This window comes from Mustela putorius, unplaced genomic scaffold (assembly GCF_011764305.1).
Source record: "Mustela putorius furo isolate JIRA1106 unplaced genomic scaffold, ASM1176430v1.1 tig00000083_pilon_pilon_pilon, whole genome shotgun sequence".
Taxonomy (NCBI): domain Eukaryota; kingdom Metazoa; phylum Chordata; class Mammalia; order Carnivora; family Mustelidae; genus Mustela; species Mustela putorius.
Genome location: NW_025421273.1, coordinates 43,906,857 through 43,926,829, shown reverse-complemented (window position 1 = coordinate 43,926,829; position 19,973 = coordinate 43,906,857). Strand labels below are relative to the sequence as shown.

The 19,973-nt window shown below is 37.3% G+C and overlaps 1 protein-coding gene across 2 annotated transcripts in view; it reads left to right on the top strand.

Moving 5' to 3' along the window:
- PDS5A (PDS5 cohesin associated factor A) overlaps positions 1 to 19,973 on the top strand; it is a 143,060-nt gene that overhangs the window by 15,110 nt on the left and 107,977 nt on the right. The gene's annotated exons all lie outside the window — the stretch shown is intronic.

The following is a 19,973-nucleotide window of genomic DNA, read 5'->3' as shown; positions in this document are numbered from 1 at the left end:
TCAGTGGGTTAGGCTGCCGCCTTCGGCTCGGGTCATGATCTCAGAGTCCTGGGATCGAGCCCCCACATCGGGCTCTCTGCTCAGCAGGGAGCCTGCTTCCTCCTCTCTCTCTGCCTGCCTCTCTGCCTGCTTGTGATCTCTGTCTGTCAAATAAATAAATAAAATCTTAAAAAAAAAAAAGAATTTCTATTAGGAATTTAAGTGAATAATAATAAACTGATGCTAAATTATTAAGTTTAATACTTGAAAATTAAACTTGTATTTGGACATGTGTAATTTATTGGACAATGTATAATTGTTCTGTAATTTCAAATGTTTGAATTGAGTATCCTTCACCTAGCCATTATAAAATAAATAGGTGAATTTTTCATTATAGAAAAAAACAATCCTTAAATAAAAATGTTTAAGGATTGAGTAAGCATGTGTAAGAAGACTAGTTGGTTTTTGGCAGAAGTTTAGAAAATGGTTTTCTTCTTGAAGCATGTGCCTAAATAGTTTTGAAAAAAGTGGTAAAAATCATGAGGTAGTAATAAGACGAAATTGATTTTAGATCTCTTGGAAGTAATTGTGATTTTTTCTATTATATTCATTTCTCATCCTTTATTTGATACTTTAGCAGGTTTTTAAAATTATAATACCTGTTCTGCTTGTTCTTTATATTTTTCTATACATTTTTATTATTCACTTAATGCTTTTTTTTAATAGATGCTGGTTTTGGGTTTTTTTTTTTTTTTGGTTTCTAGATTTCATTTAGTTATTTGACAGAGAGAGAGATCACAAGTAAGCAGAGAGGCAGGCTTTGGGGTGAGGGGAAGGGGGGAGGGAGCGGGCTCCCTGCTGAGCAGAGAGCGCAATGCGGGCCTCCATCCCAGGACCTTGAGATCATGACCTGAGCCAAAGGCAGAGGCTTAACCCACTGAGCCACCCGGGTGCCCCTAATAGATGCTTTTTTTTAAGAGCAATTTTAGTCCTTAGCAAAATTAAGTAGAAAGTACAGAATTCCATCAATTCCTATCTCCTCTCCCCCACCATTACATCCAACACCAGAGTAGTATGTTGTTATAGTCCATGGACATAAACACATCATCATCACCCAAAGTCCATATTCCTTTTTTTAAAAAACTTTTTTTAAATAAAAAAATTGTTTTAGGGGCACCTGGGTGGCTCAGTGGGTTAAGCTGCTGCCTTCGGCTCAGGTCATGATCTCAAGGGTCCTGGGATCAGCCCCGCATCGGGCTCTCTGCTCAAGGAGCCTGCTTCCCTCCCTCTCTCTCTCTCTGCCTGCCTCTCTGCCTACTTGTGATCTCTGTCTGCCAAATAAATAAATAAAATCTTTAAAAAAAATTTAAAAAAAATAAAATAATTGTTTTACAAAGATTTTATTTATTTATTTGAGAGAGAGAGAGAGAGACAGAGTGAGAGACAGAGGGAGGTCAGAGGGAGAAGCTGAGAGCCTCATGTGGGACTGGATCCCAGGACTCCAGGATCATGACCTAAACTGAAGGCTCAACCAACTGAGCCACCCAGGTGCCCTAAAAATAAAATTTTGATACACTGTAAATGTATGTTCTGATCTTCATTGAACAATATAGCATGAGTATATCCATATCATTAAATAATCCTTTAAAATATGATATTTTAAAGCATTTATTTTTAGACCAATTTTTTTTAAAGATTTTATTTATTTATTTGATAGGCAGAGATCACAAGTGGGCAGAGAGGCGGGCAGAGAGAAAGGGGGAAGCAGGCTCCCCGCTGAGCAGAGAGCCTGTTGTGGGGCTCAATCCCAGGACCCTGAGATCATGACTTGAGCCGAAGGCAGAGGCTTAACCCTCTGAGCCACCCAGGTGCCCCATAGACCAGCTGTTGTTTCAGAACAAAACTGAAGGAAAGGTACAGAGATTTCCCATATACTTCCTTCCCCCAACACATTTATTGCCTCCCCCATTGTCAGTATCACTTAACAGGATGATACATGTCTTACTCCCTAACGAACCTGTGTTGACACATAATCACCCAAAGTCCATAGTTTACCTTATGTTTATTCTTGGCATTGCACATTCTTTGGGTCTGGGCAAATGTATATTTATATATATCCATCTTTATAATAACAGTGTATTATTTTCAGTGTTTTCAGTGCCCTTCCTATTTATTTTTTACTGTGAAAAATCTCAAATGTTTATTTTTTATGTATTACTTACGTTTTTTATCTAAGTTGAATGTATTGTCCTCTTAATATTCTTAATTTTGACTTTTCTTATTTGGCCAAAGTGGAGCTTTAGGTGCTGGTTTTAACTGGATGGAAAAGATTATAAATCTTGGGCATACTCAGCAGCTTTTAATCTAGATAGCAGTTCTCAGATTTTTAGAGTTTTAAAATATCACCTGGTGCTTTTAGAATTAGATACCTGATTTATTTAAAAAAAAAAAATAGATAATTGGTAATCTCCCACCCCTCTACCCCCAATTTTGTAGTTTAGGGGTGGCCTCAATTTTCTGCATTTTTTTTTTTCTGCTGCATTTTCGTGAAGCCCCTCTGGTATTCTTGATACAGAGAATATACACTGAGAACCCAGAAATATATCTTACTTTCCTTATTGCTAAATTTCATATTAACTATTCTCAAAAATTTTGTCTAAAAAAGATTTTTTAAATTAGTTACAGGATTTTTACGTTAAGTTTCAATACTAATTTTTAACAGAAGCCCAAATGCTGGGGCGCCTGGGTGGCTCAGTGGGTTAAGCGTCTGCCTTCGACTCAGGTCATGATCCCGGGATCCTGGGATCGAGTCCCGCATCGGGCTCTCTGCTTGGCGGGGAGCCTGCTTCTTCCTCTCTCTCTTTCAGCCTGCCTCTCTGCCTACTTGTGATCTCTGTCTGTCAAATAAATAAATAAAATCTTTTAAAAAAAAAAAAAAAAGCCCAAATGCTTAATCTATCAGATACTTTAAAATAATTATGCTTCTTTTGCATAAGTATGCTGAAGTATGCTTCTTTTGACAGTGGATCTGTCTCCCCATCTCCCTCCTGTCTGTTTGTTTTTAAGATTTTATTTATTCATTTGACAGTGAGAGAGGGAACACAAGCAGGGGAAGTGGGAGAGGGAGAACCAGGCTTCCCGCTGTTTAGGGAACCCAGTATGGGGCTTGATCCCAGGACCTTGGGATCATGACCTGAGCAGAAGGCAGATGCTCAACAGCTGAGCCACCCAGGTGCCCTTCCCCCTGATTTTGAATGCTGGACATTATGTATAAAAAACCAGACTGAGTTAAATAATATTTATGTACAGAAGTAAACATACTCTTTTGTCAGGTTGTTAGTGCAAGGGATTGAATCAGTTCTTAACTGGTTGAACTGGATTTGCTGTATTTTGCTTTAGTGTGTGTGTATGTGTGTATGAATACATCTATTCCAACCATTTTTTTAAAATGTATTTCAAAGTGAGTTGCATTCGTCAGTATACGGTACCTCTAAACCCTTTATCACAGATAGCATTAATTAGAATTCACAGCATAGTTTTTTAGTGTGGGAGGGTAATATACATATCTTAATAACACTATTTGGTGAGTTTTAGCTGGCTCTTACTCACATATAACCCAAACACTTATCATGATACAGAACATTACCTTCACCCCAGAAAGTTCCCTCATGCTCCCTTTGGTTAATTTCTGCCCCTCTCCCGCCCCCACAGTGGTAATCACAATACAATCACACCTAATTTAGGTTTAAAAAATTAGTTTTGCCTCTTCTAAAACTTCATGTAAATAGAACTACACAGTATGTATTTACTCTTGTGCAGATCCTCCGTCATACCTCATAATGTTTTTGAAATTCGTCCATGTTGTTGCCTGTATCATTAGTTTGTACCTTTTTGTGGCTCCACATTATTCCATTGTATGACTGTTCCAGTGTGTTTTCCATTCTTGTATTGATGGAAACTTGGACTCTTTGTGTTTTAGGCTATTATGAATGTATTATACACATTCCCGTACAAGTCATCTTTTGGACATATGCTTTGATTTATATTGGATAAGTACCTAGGAGGGCAGTCATTGGATCATAAGATAGCTTATGTTTAATTTATCTTTTTTAAGATTTTAGTTATTTAATGGAGAAAGAGAGTGAGAAAGAGAGCAAGAGCATGAGTGGGGTGAGAGGCAGAGGGAAAAGTGGACTGCCCGCTGAGCAGAGAGCCTGATGTGGGACTCCATCCTGGGACACCAGGATCATGACCTGAGCCAAAGCCAGACGCTTAACTGACTGAGCCACCCAGGCGCCCCAGGTTGTATTTAATTTAGGAAGCAACGGCTAGTCTTTTTCCCAGAGTGGTTATCTTTTTCCCAGAATGGTGGTTCTGTTTTACAGTTCCACCAACAATGTATTTTTAAGGAATTTGTCCATTTCTTCTAAGTTTTGTATCCACATAAAGTAGGTATTTATATTACCATCTTTTTAATGTCTATAGGATCTGTGGTGATAGTCCCTTGTTGCATTGCTCATGTTGGTTCTCTTTTTTTAAATTGGTATGTTTAGCAAGAGCTTTGTTAAATCTGTTACTTTTCAAAGATCTCACTTTTGGTTTTGCTCATTTTTTCTATTGCTTGTTTGTTTTCTATTGATTTCTCTTCTTTTTTCTATTTCATATACAGTTTTCTCAACCTCTGCACTCTTGAGTTTAGACCAGGTAATTCTTTATTTTGGAGGGCTGTCTTGTGCATTGTAGGATGGTTAGCAGCGTCCTACGAATGTACCCACTAGATGACAGTTGCAGGCTCCTCCATTCCAGTAATGACATCTGAAAATGTTTCCAGATACTGTCCAATGTCTCCTGGGGGCAAAACCACCTTGGTTGAGAACCACTGTCTTTTTTTTTTTTAAGATTTTATTTATTTATTTGACAGAGAGAGATTACAAGTAGTCAGAGAGGCAGGCAGAGAGAGAGAGAGGAGGAAGCAGGCTCCCTGCGGAGCAGAGAGCCCGATGCGGGACTCGATCCCAGGACCCTGAGATCATGACCTGAGCCGAAGGCAGCGGCTTAACCCACTGAGCCACCCAGGCGCCCGAGAACCACTGTCTTAACATAAGATTTTAAAGCTATGCATTTCTTTTAAAACACTTTTAATTGCATCTCACTAGTTCTGATGTTTTCTTTACCATTTAGTTAGAAATGCTTTTTCATTTTCCTTGTGATTTTTTTTCTTTGAGTCCTTCAGAAATGTGTGATTTAATTTCCAAATACTTGAAGTATTTATAAATATCTGATTGTTAATGATTTCTAATTTAATTCTGTGGTCAGAAAACATATTCTGTAAGATTACAGTCTTTTGAAATCTGTTAAGATTTGTTTTTTTGGCTTACCATATTGGCCTCTCTTGGTAAGCATATCATGTGCACCTGGAAAGAATGTGTGTTTTATTTGTTGGACACAGTATTCTATAAGGTCATTTAGTGTCCATTTTGTTAGGGGATTGAGATTCTTATTTATTATCAAAGTCTTCACTGATTTTGAAAAACTTTGGCCAGTTTTGTTGCTGAGAAAGAGTGATAAAACCTCTGTGAATGTGAAATTATATATTTCTCCCTTAATTCTTTTGGTTATTCTTTCATTTATTTTATAATTGTTGTAAGACACATATCATTGGATTTATGATTGTTAGGTCTTCCTAATAGGTCAACCATTTTAGCATTGTGAAATGTTCTTCATGTCTAACCTCCACCTTTTTTATAGTTTTTGTCTGCATTATATATTTTTCCACGTATTTTTTTAACCAATATTTAACATGCATCTGGCATGTGGTTGGGTTATGCTTTTTAAATTTTTTAATACCGTTTTTATCCATTTTAGCAATTTGTTGCATAAATTGGAATAAGTCACATTTAATTGATGTGGTTGGATATATGTGTACCATTTCATACTTTTTTCTCTTTGTCTCACCTGTTTGTTTTTCTCTTCTTTTCTGTCTTTTATTATGCTGTTTTTTAGAATTCTGGTTTAATTATCTATTGGCTGTTTAGGTATACCATTTTGTTCTTGTGTCTGTCTACGTCTGGTTGCACAGGGATTGAAATACACCTTTACTTTTTACAGTCTTAGACTTTTATTTATACTACTTTATGTAAAATGTAATAATCTCTTATCAGTATAGGTCCATTTATCCCCCTGCCTTTATGCCACAGATATATTTATAACCCCCCATTGTCTTTTAAATAAGACCCCCTCCCCCATCTTTTAAATAAGTTGCAGGGGAAATAGTCTTACGTTTGTGCACTTATTCCCATTTCTTGTTGTTTTTCATTCCTTCCCAAATACTGGATTTTCTGCCTTATTATCATAAGGGTTTGAGGACCCTCCCTTTAGTGTATATTTTAGTGAGGATTTGCTGAGGTAATTTTATGTAGTTTTTATTGTTTGAAAATGGCTACTTTACCTTCATTTTTAAAGGTTATTACTTTTTTTTTTTTTAAGATTTTATTATTTGTCAGAGAGAACATACACAAGCAGGCAGAGGCAGAGAGAGAAGCAGGCTTCCCACTGAGCAAGGAACCCTGATGTGGGACTCAATCTTAGGACTCTAGGATCATGATCTTAGCTGAAGGCAGCAGCCTAATCCACTGAGCCACTCAGGCATCCATTAAAGGATATTACTTTTTGCATATAAAATTCTAGGTGGATAGTTCCAGTGCTTTGAAGATGTAGTTCCACTGTCTTATATTCTTTAGTGTTTCAGATGAAAAGTCAGTGATTATATGTATTTTTGTTCCTTCTATGTAATCTGCAGTTTCTAGCTGCTTTCAAGATATTTCTGGCTTTTTTATTTTCAGCAGTTTAACTGTGATGTTCCAAAGGGTGTGTTTCTCCAATTCTTGTCCTTCCTTGGAATCACTGTGCTTCCTGAATCTGTAAATTTATGTCTTTAAGCAGACATGGAAAATTTGGGGTCATTTCTCTTCTAGGATCCAATTACACATATGTTAGATTTTTTAATGTTGCCCTCAGATCACTGGGACTCTGTTTCCTTTTTTTTTTCAATAATTTCTCTCTGTGTACTTTAAACTTGATAATTCCTATTAATCTATATTCAAGTTTACCTACTTTTTCTTATGTCATTTCCAGCCACACATACAGCCTGAAAAATGTAAAGTCCTAGGGACTTGGGAGATGATCTATGTGGCATTAACATATGTGTTTCTTTCCTCTATATGTTTTATAATTTATACATAACTAAAATATATAAACCAGAAGTGTAACATTCTGTTAATTCTTACATATGTATTTACATACAATCATAGTCCAGATCAAGATGCAGAACATTTCTGGCACCCCAGCAGGCTGACTTGTGTTTCCTCCCCAGAGATAGACACAATTCTGATCTCTATCAAAAGTTTTGTCACAAAACTTGGTACAAATAGAATTATGTAGTACATACTCTTTTATGTCTGGCCATTTTATTAAACATCCTTGTCCAAGATACAACTTGATTGTTAGGGGGTGCAGTAATTTCTTTTTCATTGTATGAATATACCAAAATTTATTTATCTGTACTGTTATTGGTGGGTGTTTGGGTCAATAGTTTTTTTGCTTTTCTGAATAACACTTCTGGAACATCGTATGTGGTTTTTTTTTGGTGGAGACGAGGACTCATGTATCTTGGGAGGTAGACTTTTTGAAGGGGCCGGATAGTAATTTTTTTTTAAAATACTTTATTTATTTATTTCACAGATCACAAGTAGGCGGGGTGGGGGAGTGGCGGGGTGGGGGGTGGGGAAGAAGCAGGCTCCCTGCTGAGCAGAGAGCCTGATGCAGGGCTCCATCCCTGGATCCTGAGATCATGACCTGAGCCTAAGGCAGAGGCTTAACCCACTGAGCCACCCAGGTGCCCCCAGATAATAAATTAGTAAATATTTTATCCTTTGTGAGCCAAGAAGATACTGTATAGTTACTTACAGAATAAGAGGAGACAAATTTCCACTAATTTTTTAAACAAAATTCAAAACTTAATAAAGCTTCAATACATTTTTTGGTAATACAGGTCTGTTCATGTGAAAAATGGAATTCTTGTTGGTGGGGAGAGTGGAACTAATATTTCACTTAATTGAGGTTTAAAGTTTGTGTTCCCTATCACCAAAATTGATTTCAGATGTTCACCTGTTAATGCTAATCTGTAATGAAATTTTGTGTATTTCATTTGAAAGTCTTTTTTCACAGAGCTAGATATTCCCAAATATTGTTATCTGTTTATGAGCATATGGTTTTAATTGAACATATTCATTGCTTGGGAGGCATTTGCAGAATTCTTTTATATTCTTCTGTTGATAATTGCCTTTTAGCATGTCATTACATTATAGATTAATTGCTTCCAGTTGGAGGGTAGATGGAAGCTCCTCAAAGGCAGTTTGAAATGGGCTTTAAAGTGTGGAAATATCCTATGCATGTGTTTTAAAGTCCTAAAAATGCTGTTGGAATTGGAGTTTGAGCTTGGAAATGGAGATCTCACAAGAAGGAGCTTGACATTTCTTGTGATTGAGCTAATGTTATTTGTTGAAATAACTTTAATATGTCTCACATAGAAGTGCATTATAGTCTTGTAGTTAGTTACAGCTGAATTCATTTAGAAACATTACCAAGTCAGCAGCCAAAGCTACTTTCTAAAGTCATTCGGTGTTTAAAAATACTAATAACAAATACTGTCAGTTAAGGGTTATTGAATGCTGACAGAAGCCGAATACTACTGGAGTGATACTGGCAAGAATAGCAAGAAAAACAAGAAGGATGTCCTTTTTCTCATTTCCAGCCCTCTCAATCACTTTACTTGCAGTCAAAGACTGCAGTGTGTTTTCCAGGATTCTGGTCTTAGTATCAGAAACAGGATATAGAAGGGTGGATTTGGAGTTGAGAGACTCTATGTCAATAATTAGCACACTGTTCTACTGATATGTGAACTTCCACAGAACAAGAATAATTATTTCATGTTTTCATCTAACAAGGTACACCTATCCCTCTTTAAAAAATGAAGATGCTTTCATCTCTTTCCAGATACTCTCAATAGTCACATCAGCCAATCTCTAAGTGATAACATACCCAATTCTGTTCATTGCTTTTTTGGGTAAAATGCTATTCCACTTGAATAGCCTAACTGAAGTTCATCATATTTGGACTGCTGCTTGTTTTTGTAGGCTTGGAAGCAAAGAATTATCTTTACATTATTAAGTGGTTGGGGGAAATCGAATAATAATATTTCATGATGTCTGAAAATTATATAGATTGCAAATTTCAAAGGCTGTAAGTAAAGTTTTATTGGAACACAGCCATACTCATTCATTTACATATTGTCCATAGCTGCTTTCATGCTGACAGAGCAGTTAAGTACTTGTGACAGAGACTTTATGGCTTACACAACTTAAAACATTTACTCCCCCCCCTCCACAGAGATGACTGGGGAGGGGCAGAAGGAGAGTGAGAGAGAATCTTAAGCAGGCTCTGTAAGGGCCTATTTAGCCAGAGTGGCCCCACCCTGGTTGAACTGCCATTTTGTTGTAAAACTTAAATTGACCTTGGCGCCCCCCCCCCCAACTTGTTTAAAAGCAAGTCCAGGAAACCAGCCCCAGGTAACAAAGTCCAAATATAAGGGTGGGTCAGGCCAGGTGGAGGTATTCAAACAGTGGGGGCGCATACTGTCTCCTAGCTACACCAAGGAGTATGGGCCCCGCTCTTTGGGCACTTTTTGGGTGCCAATTCTGAACTAGGTTATAGGCTGGTTCAAATGTCTACTAGGGTAAATTGTAATTCAGTTGGTCACCTAGCATCACTGTGGAGTTTCCTGTGTGTGTTACAATCTCATTGGCCACCTGTGTGTGGCCAGGCCCAACCACATGGCCTTTGCTCTATAAAAGTTAGTCTGGAAAGCAGGGAGGGGTCGTCCTCTCTGTAGGGGCGGCCCTGACGGGTCTGTTTGACAGTTGGTCTGATTCTTGATGCTTGGCGGGAAATAAAGCTTTGCTTGACTTTCCCTTTGTATCAGTCTCACTCCTTTATCACGGACCCATTATTGGGGTACCCAATTTTGGGGGGACCCAACAGCTCCACGCCTAGCACAGAGCCTGATGCAGGACTCGGTCTCATATCCCTGAGATTATGACCTGAGCTTAAATCAAGAGTCAGTTGCTTAACCAACTGAGCTACCCTGGTGCCCCTAAAATATTTACTTTTCTATCCTTTACAGAAAAAGTTTCTCAGTCCTCTAAACACAGGTTAGAAACCAACACTGACAATCCTTTATCTAAAATAATTAAGAGAAAAGAGGAGGAAAAAAATAAATTAGTTAATACACTTGCACACAGATGTTAACAAGCAGGGACACTAGAATTGCATAGCTGTTTACAGGCCTCATTTTTGTGTTAGTCATAGGGCCTTAATGAACTTCCTTCTTTCATGACCCATTCGGTTTCTTTTGCTTTCACCCAGTACTTCAGGTTGCTGTCGTTTTATTTTTAAGTTGTAGATTGTCCTTAAACTTCATTCACAGGTGCTCTGACTGAAACCCTTGGGGATTCTGACTTTATTAGGACACCGTAGTTTCCTATGAACTTTTAATATTGGGTGCAGAAATCCTAAGAATTGCCTTAGTTATTGAGGGTATGGTACCATTGCACGACATGATGAAGACAGAAATTGAGGGTATCATATAGAAACATTGATAGGCAATTTGCTATTGCTGCAACATCTAAGTGCTTTATTTTGTATTTTACAATTGTAAAGGAATTTTTTTTTTTAAAGAACCACAGCTGGTTGGTTATTCACACCACTTGTTTGACAACACTATTTAACCCATCTGCTGAATTCCAAACCTATTTGTCCCTGCTCCAGTTGCACAGTAGCAACAAGTTTTCTTATAGCAAGTTGGGATCTGTCACACCAGTCATAGTAACCTTCTTAACCTGTTGTTTCATTGGCTTGAACAGCTCAGACGGGCAGGTGGCAATCCCAGCTTTTTAGTTTAGTGTAACCATTCTGTCGTATAATAGAAACATTCTTCCCATGGAAACCAAAATCTCTAACTAGCAGGCCAAAAGTTTTAGGAATGAAAGCAAAAATTCTCTTGAGTGTAGAGTATTAGATATAATAGAGGAGACACTCTGATTTCCACCCTTCGATTTTTAGGCCTATGTACTTTAGGAGAAGTAGCATAATTTATTGGTTACAAATTTAGAGCACATGTTACATCTTATAAAATAGAACATCGTCTTTTCAGGCATTGTCCTCTCCAATGCTGTTAGTGATGGGATAGGTAGAAAATCACTCAATTCCATCAATACGAGCCTATTGTCAAAAAGAAGATTACCAATTAAATTATGATCTAATGATTTTTTAAAAGATTTTATTTATTTATTTGACAGATAGAGATCACAAGTAGGCAGAGAGGCAGGCAGAGAGAGAGAGGAGGAGGAAGCAAGCTCCCTACCGAGAAGAGAGCCCGATGTGGGGCGCGATCCCAGGACTCTGGGATCATGACTTGAGCCCAAGGCAGAGGCTTTAACCCAATGAGCCACCCAGGCACCCCATGATCTAATGATTTTTTTTTAAGGCTTTATTTATTCATTTGTCAGAGAGAGAGAGAGGGAGCACAAGCAGGGGGAACAGCAGGCAGAGGAAGAGAGAGAAGCAGGTTTTCTGCTGAGCAAGGAGACCAATGTGGGACCCCATCCGAGGAACATGGAATCGTGAGCCGAAGGCAGCTGCTTAACCAACTGAGCCACCCAGGTGTCCCTGATTTTTTAACAAATAGAAATTTTCATGTTATACTTGTTGAAAGAGCTCATATAGATAACTTAGACAGAAATTTTTCATATTTTTATTTATTTTTAAAGATTTGGGGACGCCTGAGTGGCTCAGTGGGTTAAAGCCTCTGCCTTCAGCTCAGGTCATGATCCCAGGGTCCTGGGATTGAGCCCCGTATTGGGCTGTCTGCTCAGCGGGGAGTCTATTTCCTCCTCTCTCTGCCTGTCTTTCTGCCTACTTGTGATCTCTGTCGGTCAAATCAGTAAAATCTTTAAAAAAAAAAAAGAAAAGAAAAGAAAAGATATTATTTATTTATTTGACACAGAGAGAGCGAGCGAGGAAGAGAACAAGCACAAGCACAAGTAGGGGGAGCAGCTGTCAGGGAAGTAGACTCCTTGGATGTGGGCCTCGATCCCAGGACCCTGGGATTGTGACCTGGGCTGAAGGCAGCCAGTTAACCAACTGAGCCACCCAGGTGCCCATTCATGTATTTACATACGTAAAGGAAACTGAAATAAATTGGCTGTCATTCCAAAAATCTCCATATTCAGAATTTGGCCCTTCTAAACCTTTCCTTTGACTAGATATTGACATTTATGTGTTTCTATACTGTGTTTTGTTTTTTTTTTTTTTTCATCAAAAGTATTAGTAATGCAGAATCTTTTCGAAGTGGTCCATTATTGTTTCTGAGATACTCTTCCAAGCTGTTAACACTTAATGCTGCAAGATATGGTGCTAGTATTTTGTAGATATTATCAGGCGTTATAAGCACAAAGTTTTCAAAGTGAAGTTGGTATGAGTGCAAGCAACAGTTCTTTCACAATTACTTCTGGCTGTCACTTTTTATAAGACCATTGATTTTAAAACAGTCTCAAGGGGCTCCTGGGTGGCTCTGTCATTAAGCCTCTGCCTTCGGCTCAGGTCATGATCCCAGGGTCCTGGAATCGAGCCCTTGCCCTGCTCAGCGGAAGGCCTGCTTCTCTCTCTCCCACTCTCCCTGCTTGTGTTCCCTCTCGCTGTGTGTGTGTGTGTGTGTGTGTGTGTGTGTGTGTGTATGTATGTCTCTCTCTTTCTCTCTCTCTCTCTGTCAAATAAATAAATAAAATTTTTAAAAAAAAATTTCTCAATATCAGACATGTTAAAAAGTGGGTCTTAGAATTGATAAAATAAGGTAATTACTTATCACAGACCAATGTATGCCAGACACTAAGCTGGAAACTAACTTCATATCCATTCTCTCTAAATATCACAGTCTTTTAGGGTTGTATTCTTGTTTTTGTCTTACAGGCACACAAAGTTAATTTATTCAGGTCACATAATCCATTAAGAAGCAAAATGGAATTCACACCTGTGGTCTGAATAAATCCAAAATTTAATTTGTGTTCTCTCTCTGCTGTAAGGGAGAGATCTGTTTCAGAGATTAAGGTAGAATGGATGTATATACTCATCATTCGTTAGCATTGCTAGCCTGGTGGACTCAGCCAGTGGAAACCACTCTGGATTGAAAGTCAAGAATTACAAATCCAGGATGGGGGTGTGTAGTATTGTTAGAGCATGATTGAAATGGTACATTTGGGTGTGGGTCAACAGGGGGATAAGTATAAGGGGGTTGAAGGGTTCGTTATAGAGTATGATTGAAGATTTAGAGTTCAGATTAAAAGCAAATGGTAGATTTAATAAGACTAAAAGATGGAGGAGTTGGGAGGAAGAATGGTTTTTTCAAGGTTTTACTTATTTATTTGAGAGAGAGTACAAGCTGCAGGAGTGGCAGAGGGAATGGGAGAAGCAGGCTCCCCACTGAGCAGGGCTCCTAATGAAGGGCTCAGCCCAGTACCCCTGGATCACGACCTGAGCTGCCCAACCAACTGAGCCATCCAAGTGCCCCCAGAATACTGTGTTTTATAAAGGAAATTTTACAATTAAGGATGCTGGAAGTAAAAGTTTATAATGAGGGGGGTTCCAGGTATGGATCAAGCAGGATAAAGATGAAAAACACTGATGAGAGATGCTTTTAGTAATTATGCTGAGACAGAAGGTATGAACTAGGGCTCTTAGACTAGGCATATTGGGGTATATGGTCCGTCCATGAATAAGGAACTATAATGGCAGGATCTTAATTGGATCTTTGATCTAGAGTGAATTGTAAATTTAAACTTAGTCTGTGAGTTCTCAACTGAGAATCCCAAGATTTATGTCTAAATCCTGGATATTCTACTTACCAACAAGTGACCTATATAAAATCTTTTCTTTGAAATTAACTTTTTCTTCTCTTGAAAACAGGTATGTTTGTCTCTGCCCTGCATTTACAGTAGAGGGTGATATAGTATACACACTACAATCTAATGTGTTCTCCCCCCCCACTTTAATTTTGTGATATTATAATACTGTCTGATAATACCCTAGGCCTTTTTCACTTTATAGCAGGAAAGCACTCTGCCTTGCAGAAGATTGTCCTGTCTGAGTCTTCACGGTTTCCCATAGTTTCTCTAGGTGACTTTATTGCCCATTCCCTCCTCCCCCATTTGTTTAAACAAGGTGTCAGGGGAAGTATAATATTTGGTATAGATGCCAGTGTCCAGTGGTTATATAGGAAAGGTCGTGGCTAGTTTATTTGGCTTGCATGGACAGTTATTCCCTTCTAGTACTCTCTTTTCTAATGTTGGAATGTGGCTTATGAATCACAGTTTTGTCAGTTGAGCCTTTTTCATTGCCTTAAAGGAATTACTTAACTTTTAAAAGAATATTTTTGTAGAAAAATATGAGGATTTTAGGAGCTCTCTCCAGTTCATTTTTATCCATTTGTATTTTCTTTTTTAAACAGCTTATTGAAATTTAACTCACATACAAGTCACCCGTTTAAAGTTTTAGTATATTCGCAGGTATGTGGAGCCCTCACCAGAGTCAATTTTAGAGCAGTTTCATCACCTCAGAAAGAAACCTTTTATCCTGGGGCACCTGGGTGGCTCAGTGGCTTAAAGCCTCTGCTTTCGGCTCAGGTCATGATCCCAGGGTCCAGGGATCGAGCCCCGCATCGGGCTCTCTGCTCAGCAGAGAGTCTGCTTCCTCCTCTCTCTCTGCCTGCCTCTCTGCCTACTTGTGATCTCTGTCTGTCAAATGAATAAATAAAATCTTTAAAAAAAAAAAAAAAAAGAAACCTTTTATCCTTTAGCTGTCACTTCCCTATGCCCTCCAGCTCTAAGCAGTCACTAATTTACTTTCTGTTTCTGTACATTCCCCCTGTCCAGATGTTTCATATAGATAGAATCATATAACATAGTTTCTCAAAACTGATTTCTTTAACTTAGCATAATGTTTGTAGTATTCCCCCCATTTTGTAGCATCAGTGCTGCATTCCTTTTTATGACCAGATAATATTTCATTATATGGATATATCAAATCTTGTTTATCCATTGTCAGTTGATGGACATTTGGAGTAATTCTACCTTTTTGCTGTTAGGAATAATGCTGCTATAAACGTTTGTGTACAGATTGTTGTGTGAACATACATTTTTACTTTTAAGAGTGGAGTTTTGGGTCATATGGCGACTGTTCAGTCATTTTGAGGAAATGCAAACTTTTCCAAAGTGTGTATACCATTATATATTTTTACAAGTGTATGAGGTTTCCAATTTGTCCACCTCCTTTTTAACACTTGTAATTATCTGACTTTTTGATCCTAGCTAACCTTGTATATATGAAGTGGTATCTCCATGCAGGGCTTGAACTCAAAATCCTGAGTTCAAGAGTTGGACACTTAACCAACTGAGCCACCCAAGTGCTGCTCACTGTAGTTTTGATTTTCATTTTCCTGATAACTAATGATATCAAGAATCTTTCCATGTGCTCATTAGCCATTTGTATATCTTCTTTGGAGAGATACCTATTTGGGTCCTATGCCCATTTTTAAATTGGGCTATATGTCTTTTTATTATTGAATGGTAAGAGTTCTTTTATTTTGGATATAGGCTCCTTATCAGGTAGATGATTTGGAGAGATTTTCTCCTGTTTTTTGGGTTGTCTTTTCACTTTATGATGTCCTTGGCGTATAAGTACTTCATCTTGATAAAAGCCACAGTTTATCTTTTTTTTCTTTTGTCACTTACACTTTTGGTGTCATATCTAATAACCATTGCCTAAACTAAGGTCCCAAAGATTTATGCCTGTTTTTTGTAAAGAGTTTTACAGTGTTAGCTCTTATATGTAGGTCTTTGATCTCTTTCAGTCAGAGTATTCAAGAAATTGAAATTGGTCAAAATTGTTTATTTTTCTGCATTGTGTGAGGGTGCACATTCATTCTTTTGCAAGTGACTATTCAGTTGTCCCAGCACCATTTATTGAAAAAACTGTTCTTTCTCTAGCATCATTTATTAAAAATGCTGTTCTTTCCCCATTGGATAGCTTTGGTACATATGTTGAAAATAAGTTGATCATTGATGTGTGGGTTTATACGGTACCCTTAATTCTGTTCCCATTGATTTTTCCCATACCTGTCCTTGTGCCAGTACCACACTGCCTCCCCCCCTCCTCCAGTTTTATTGAGATATGATTAATATACAACACTGTATAAATTTGAGGCATACCACATAATAACTAGACCTACATATATTGTGAAGTGATTACTACAGTAAGTTTGGTTAATGTCCAGCTTGTGTAGATTTTAAAATGTTTTCTGGTGGGAAGGGGCACCAGGGTGGCACAGTTGTTTGTGTGTCTGACTCTTGGTTTCGGCTCTGGTCATAATCTTTTGGGATCATGGGATTGAACCCCATGGGGGAGTCTACTTATGACTCTTTCTCCTCTGCCCCTCTTCCCTGAGTGCACATGGGTCCTCTCTCAAATAAATATCTTAAAAAATGGTTTTTCTCCTTGTGATGAGAACTTTATATACTATCATGATTACTGTTGCTTTTTAGTAAGTTTTGAAATCAGGAAGTGTGAATCCTCCTACTTAGTTGTTCTTCAGCATTGTTTTTGCTATTCTGTATGAATTTTACATCAGCATGTCAATTTCTGCAAAGAAGTCAGCTTGAATTCAGATGTGAAATTTCATTGAAGGTGTATATCCTCTTGGGGACTATTTCCATCCTAACAGTGCTAAGTCTTCTCATCCATATACATGGGATGTTTCTCCATTTGTTTAGAGCTTTGATTGCTTTTAACAATATTTTGTAGTTTTCAGAGTATAAGTTTTATACTTCCTATGTTAATTTTAAATATAATTTATTCTTTTATACCACTGTAAGTGGAATTGTTTTCTTAATTTTATTTTCAGATTGTTTATTCCAAGTATTTAGAAATTTGATTGATTTTTATATACTGATCTTGGATCCTTCACCCTTCCTAAACTTATTTTAATGAATTTCTTAGGCATTTTTATATATAAGATCATGTAATCTGTGAATAAAGATAACTGTACTTCTATTCTAATCTGCATGTTTTTATGTCTTTATCTTGCTCATGTGTCCTGGTCAGAACCTTCAGTATAATGTTAAATAGAAGTGATAAAAGCAGACCTCTTTGCCTTGTTCCTCATCTTAGTGGGAAAACATCCAGTTTTCTGCCATTAAGAATGATGTCTGTGGATTTTTTATAAATGCCCTCTATCATGTTGAATTTCCCCTTTAGTTTCTTGAGTATTATTATCAAAGAGTGTTGGATTTTGTGAAACTCTTTTTCTGCATCTACTAAGATGATCATGTGACTTTTGTGTTTTTATTCTGTTAATATTGATGTTTTAAATTAATTGATTTTTCAAGTGATATATCAACCTTGTTTCCCTGGCATAAATCCCACTTGGTCATAATGTATAATTCTTTTTATATGTTGTTGGATTTTTTTTTGCTGGTATTTTGTTGAAGATTTTTGCATCCGTATTTTTTAAGAGATTAGTCTACAGTTTTCCTATGATATCTTGTCTAATTTTGGAATTAGGTTAATATTGACCTCATAAAATGAGTTAGAAGTGTTTCTTCATCTTATTTTTTGGGAGTTTGGGGAAAGTTAGTATTAATTATTTAAATGTTAAGTAGAATTTATCAGTAAAAGTCACCTGGACCTGGGCTTTTCTTTGTGTATATTGTTTATTGCTAATTCAGTCTCTTCATTTGTTATAAATTTATTCAGATTTTCTATTTTTTCTTGAGTTGTGTTATTCTAAGAATTTATGCTTTTCATCTAAGTTGTGTAATTTATTAGCATATAGTTCTTCATAGTATTCCTTTAAAATCCTTCTTATTTCAGTGTGGTCAATAGCAATATCCTCTCTTTCATTTCTGATTCCAGTCACTTGAGTCTTCTCTCTTTTTTCTTCGACTGTTTAGCTAAAGATTTGTCCATATTGTTGATCCTTTTAAAAAACCAGCTTTTGATTTAACTTTTCTGTAGCAATTACCAAGTTCTTTTGGGCAGAAGTATTTTCTGGCAACTGATATAGAAGCCTTTGTCCAGTTCTGCTTCCCTGCCACTGTCTACCCTTTCCCACCATTGCCTTTTCATTTTGCCCCTAGCGAATTTCCCTATACTTAAAATTGGTTATCCTCTCGCTTTCACTCTGCGTGCCATAATTAATTCCATCTGTTTTTTCCCACGTGTATATAACTGTCTGCTTTAACCTTGTTTTTCTTCTTCTTTCTTCCAAATTTTAATCCACTTAACCTTGATATAAGCCAGTTACTTTGCTTTTTTTTTTCAAAGATTTTATTTGTTTATTTGACAGAGCTCTTGAGAGAGGGAACACCAGCAGTGGGAGTGGCAGGCAGAGGGGAAGCAGGCTCCCCAATGGGGACTCAATCCTAGGGCCCTGGAGTCATGACCTGAGTTGAAGGCAGACACTTAACCAACTGTGCCACCCAGGCGTCCCCTCATTGCATTTTTCGGTAGAAAGATCTTGGATAATGATGGATCATTTTAAGAATAGGGCAAATAACCCACCTTTAGGAAAAGGAAAACTAGAAAACTTGAAGTTAAATTAATATATTAACAGTATCTATTAAGCTGCCATCTCCTCCCATCCAAGTTCTCTACTATGGTCTTCACCTAGTTACATTGTGAGGAAAATAGGCCCTTTGAGTTGGCTTGGAAACATAACATAAACACTTAGAATTTATAGCACTGCCACAGTATAGTTTCAACAGTGTACTCTCTGTATGTGTAGGTATTTTAATTTTCTGTAGTCATTTTGGACAACCACTTGTCCTGCTCTACTATACTATATATAATGTATAGGATGAGTGGTAAGAGGGACACTAGAGTGATAAGCCACACTGCCTGGATTTGAATGTTTATGCCCTGGAGCAAGTTACTTAGCCTCAGTTTCCTCGTCTATTAAATGATGATGATAATCCCTCCCATAAGTAATCAGTGTATTAGAGGAGTTAATAGAACATTTAAATTACTTGAAATATTCCCAAACATAGCAAAAACTCAATAAATAAAAGTTACTAGTACTATTACAGATTCATTGTATCTGCCTTCATTGAGAATTTTTTCTGTTACATGAGGGTCAAACTGTAGAATAATTAATTGGTTTGTATAATGTTGACTTCACTCATTTTATCCTTCAACCTGCTACCCCAAGAACATCTGTGATTCTGTTAAAACCAAAGTCAGAACCTCTGAAACCTCAGTACAGATGTGAGGCTTCAAGGCTATTCATATTTTAGGACCTTATAAATTTCCCTTGAAGCTAAAATAGCTTCTGTGATGACTTGTTTCTGTTACAGTCAGTATCCAGGTTATTTTTAGGACCCTGGTAGGACTGGATTACCTTAAAAGTGGAATTAAATGTAGTAAAACATTTCCTCTAGTTAAGAAACTTTCAGGAGTCATTGAAAGTGTAGTTTTATAGTATATACTTATTAAATGGCTTGGGACTAATAGAATGGGCCTTTAGAATAAATTTGGGTTTGGAGTTTAGGAAGAGGGTAGTGGTATGTGTAGCATCTAACTTTCCTATACCACACAATTTAGGTATAAAATAATAATGTCTCATTAAAGAATACTAACATCAACTAAACATATTAGTAACAAAACAAATTGTATCCTCAAGTAATCTCTACTGGCTTGTTAGTAAGACAGCTTTTTGAGTTTTTCCCAAGAATAACTTAATTTGTTGAAATTGAATGAAATAGCTGTATTGATGCTTTGTTGTTGTTTCTTGTGGGTTTTTCCCCCCTCTTGTCCAGGTGCAGGATTTCTTT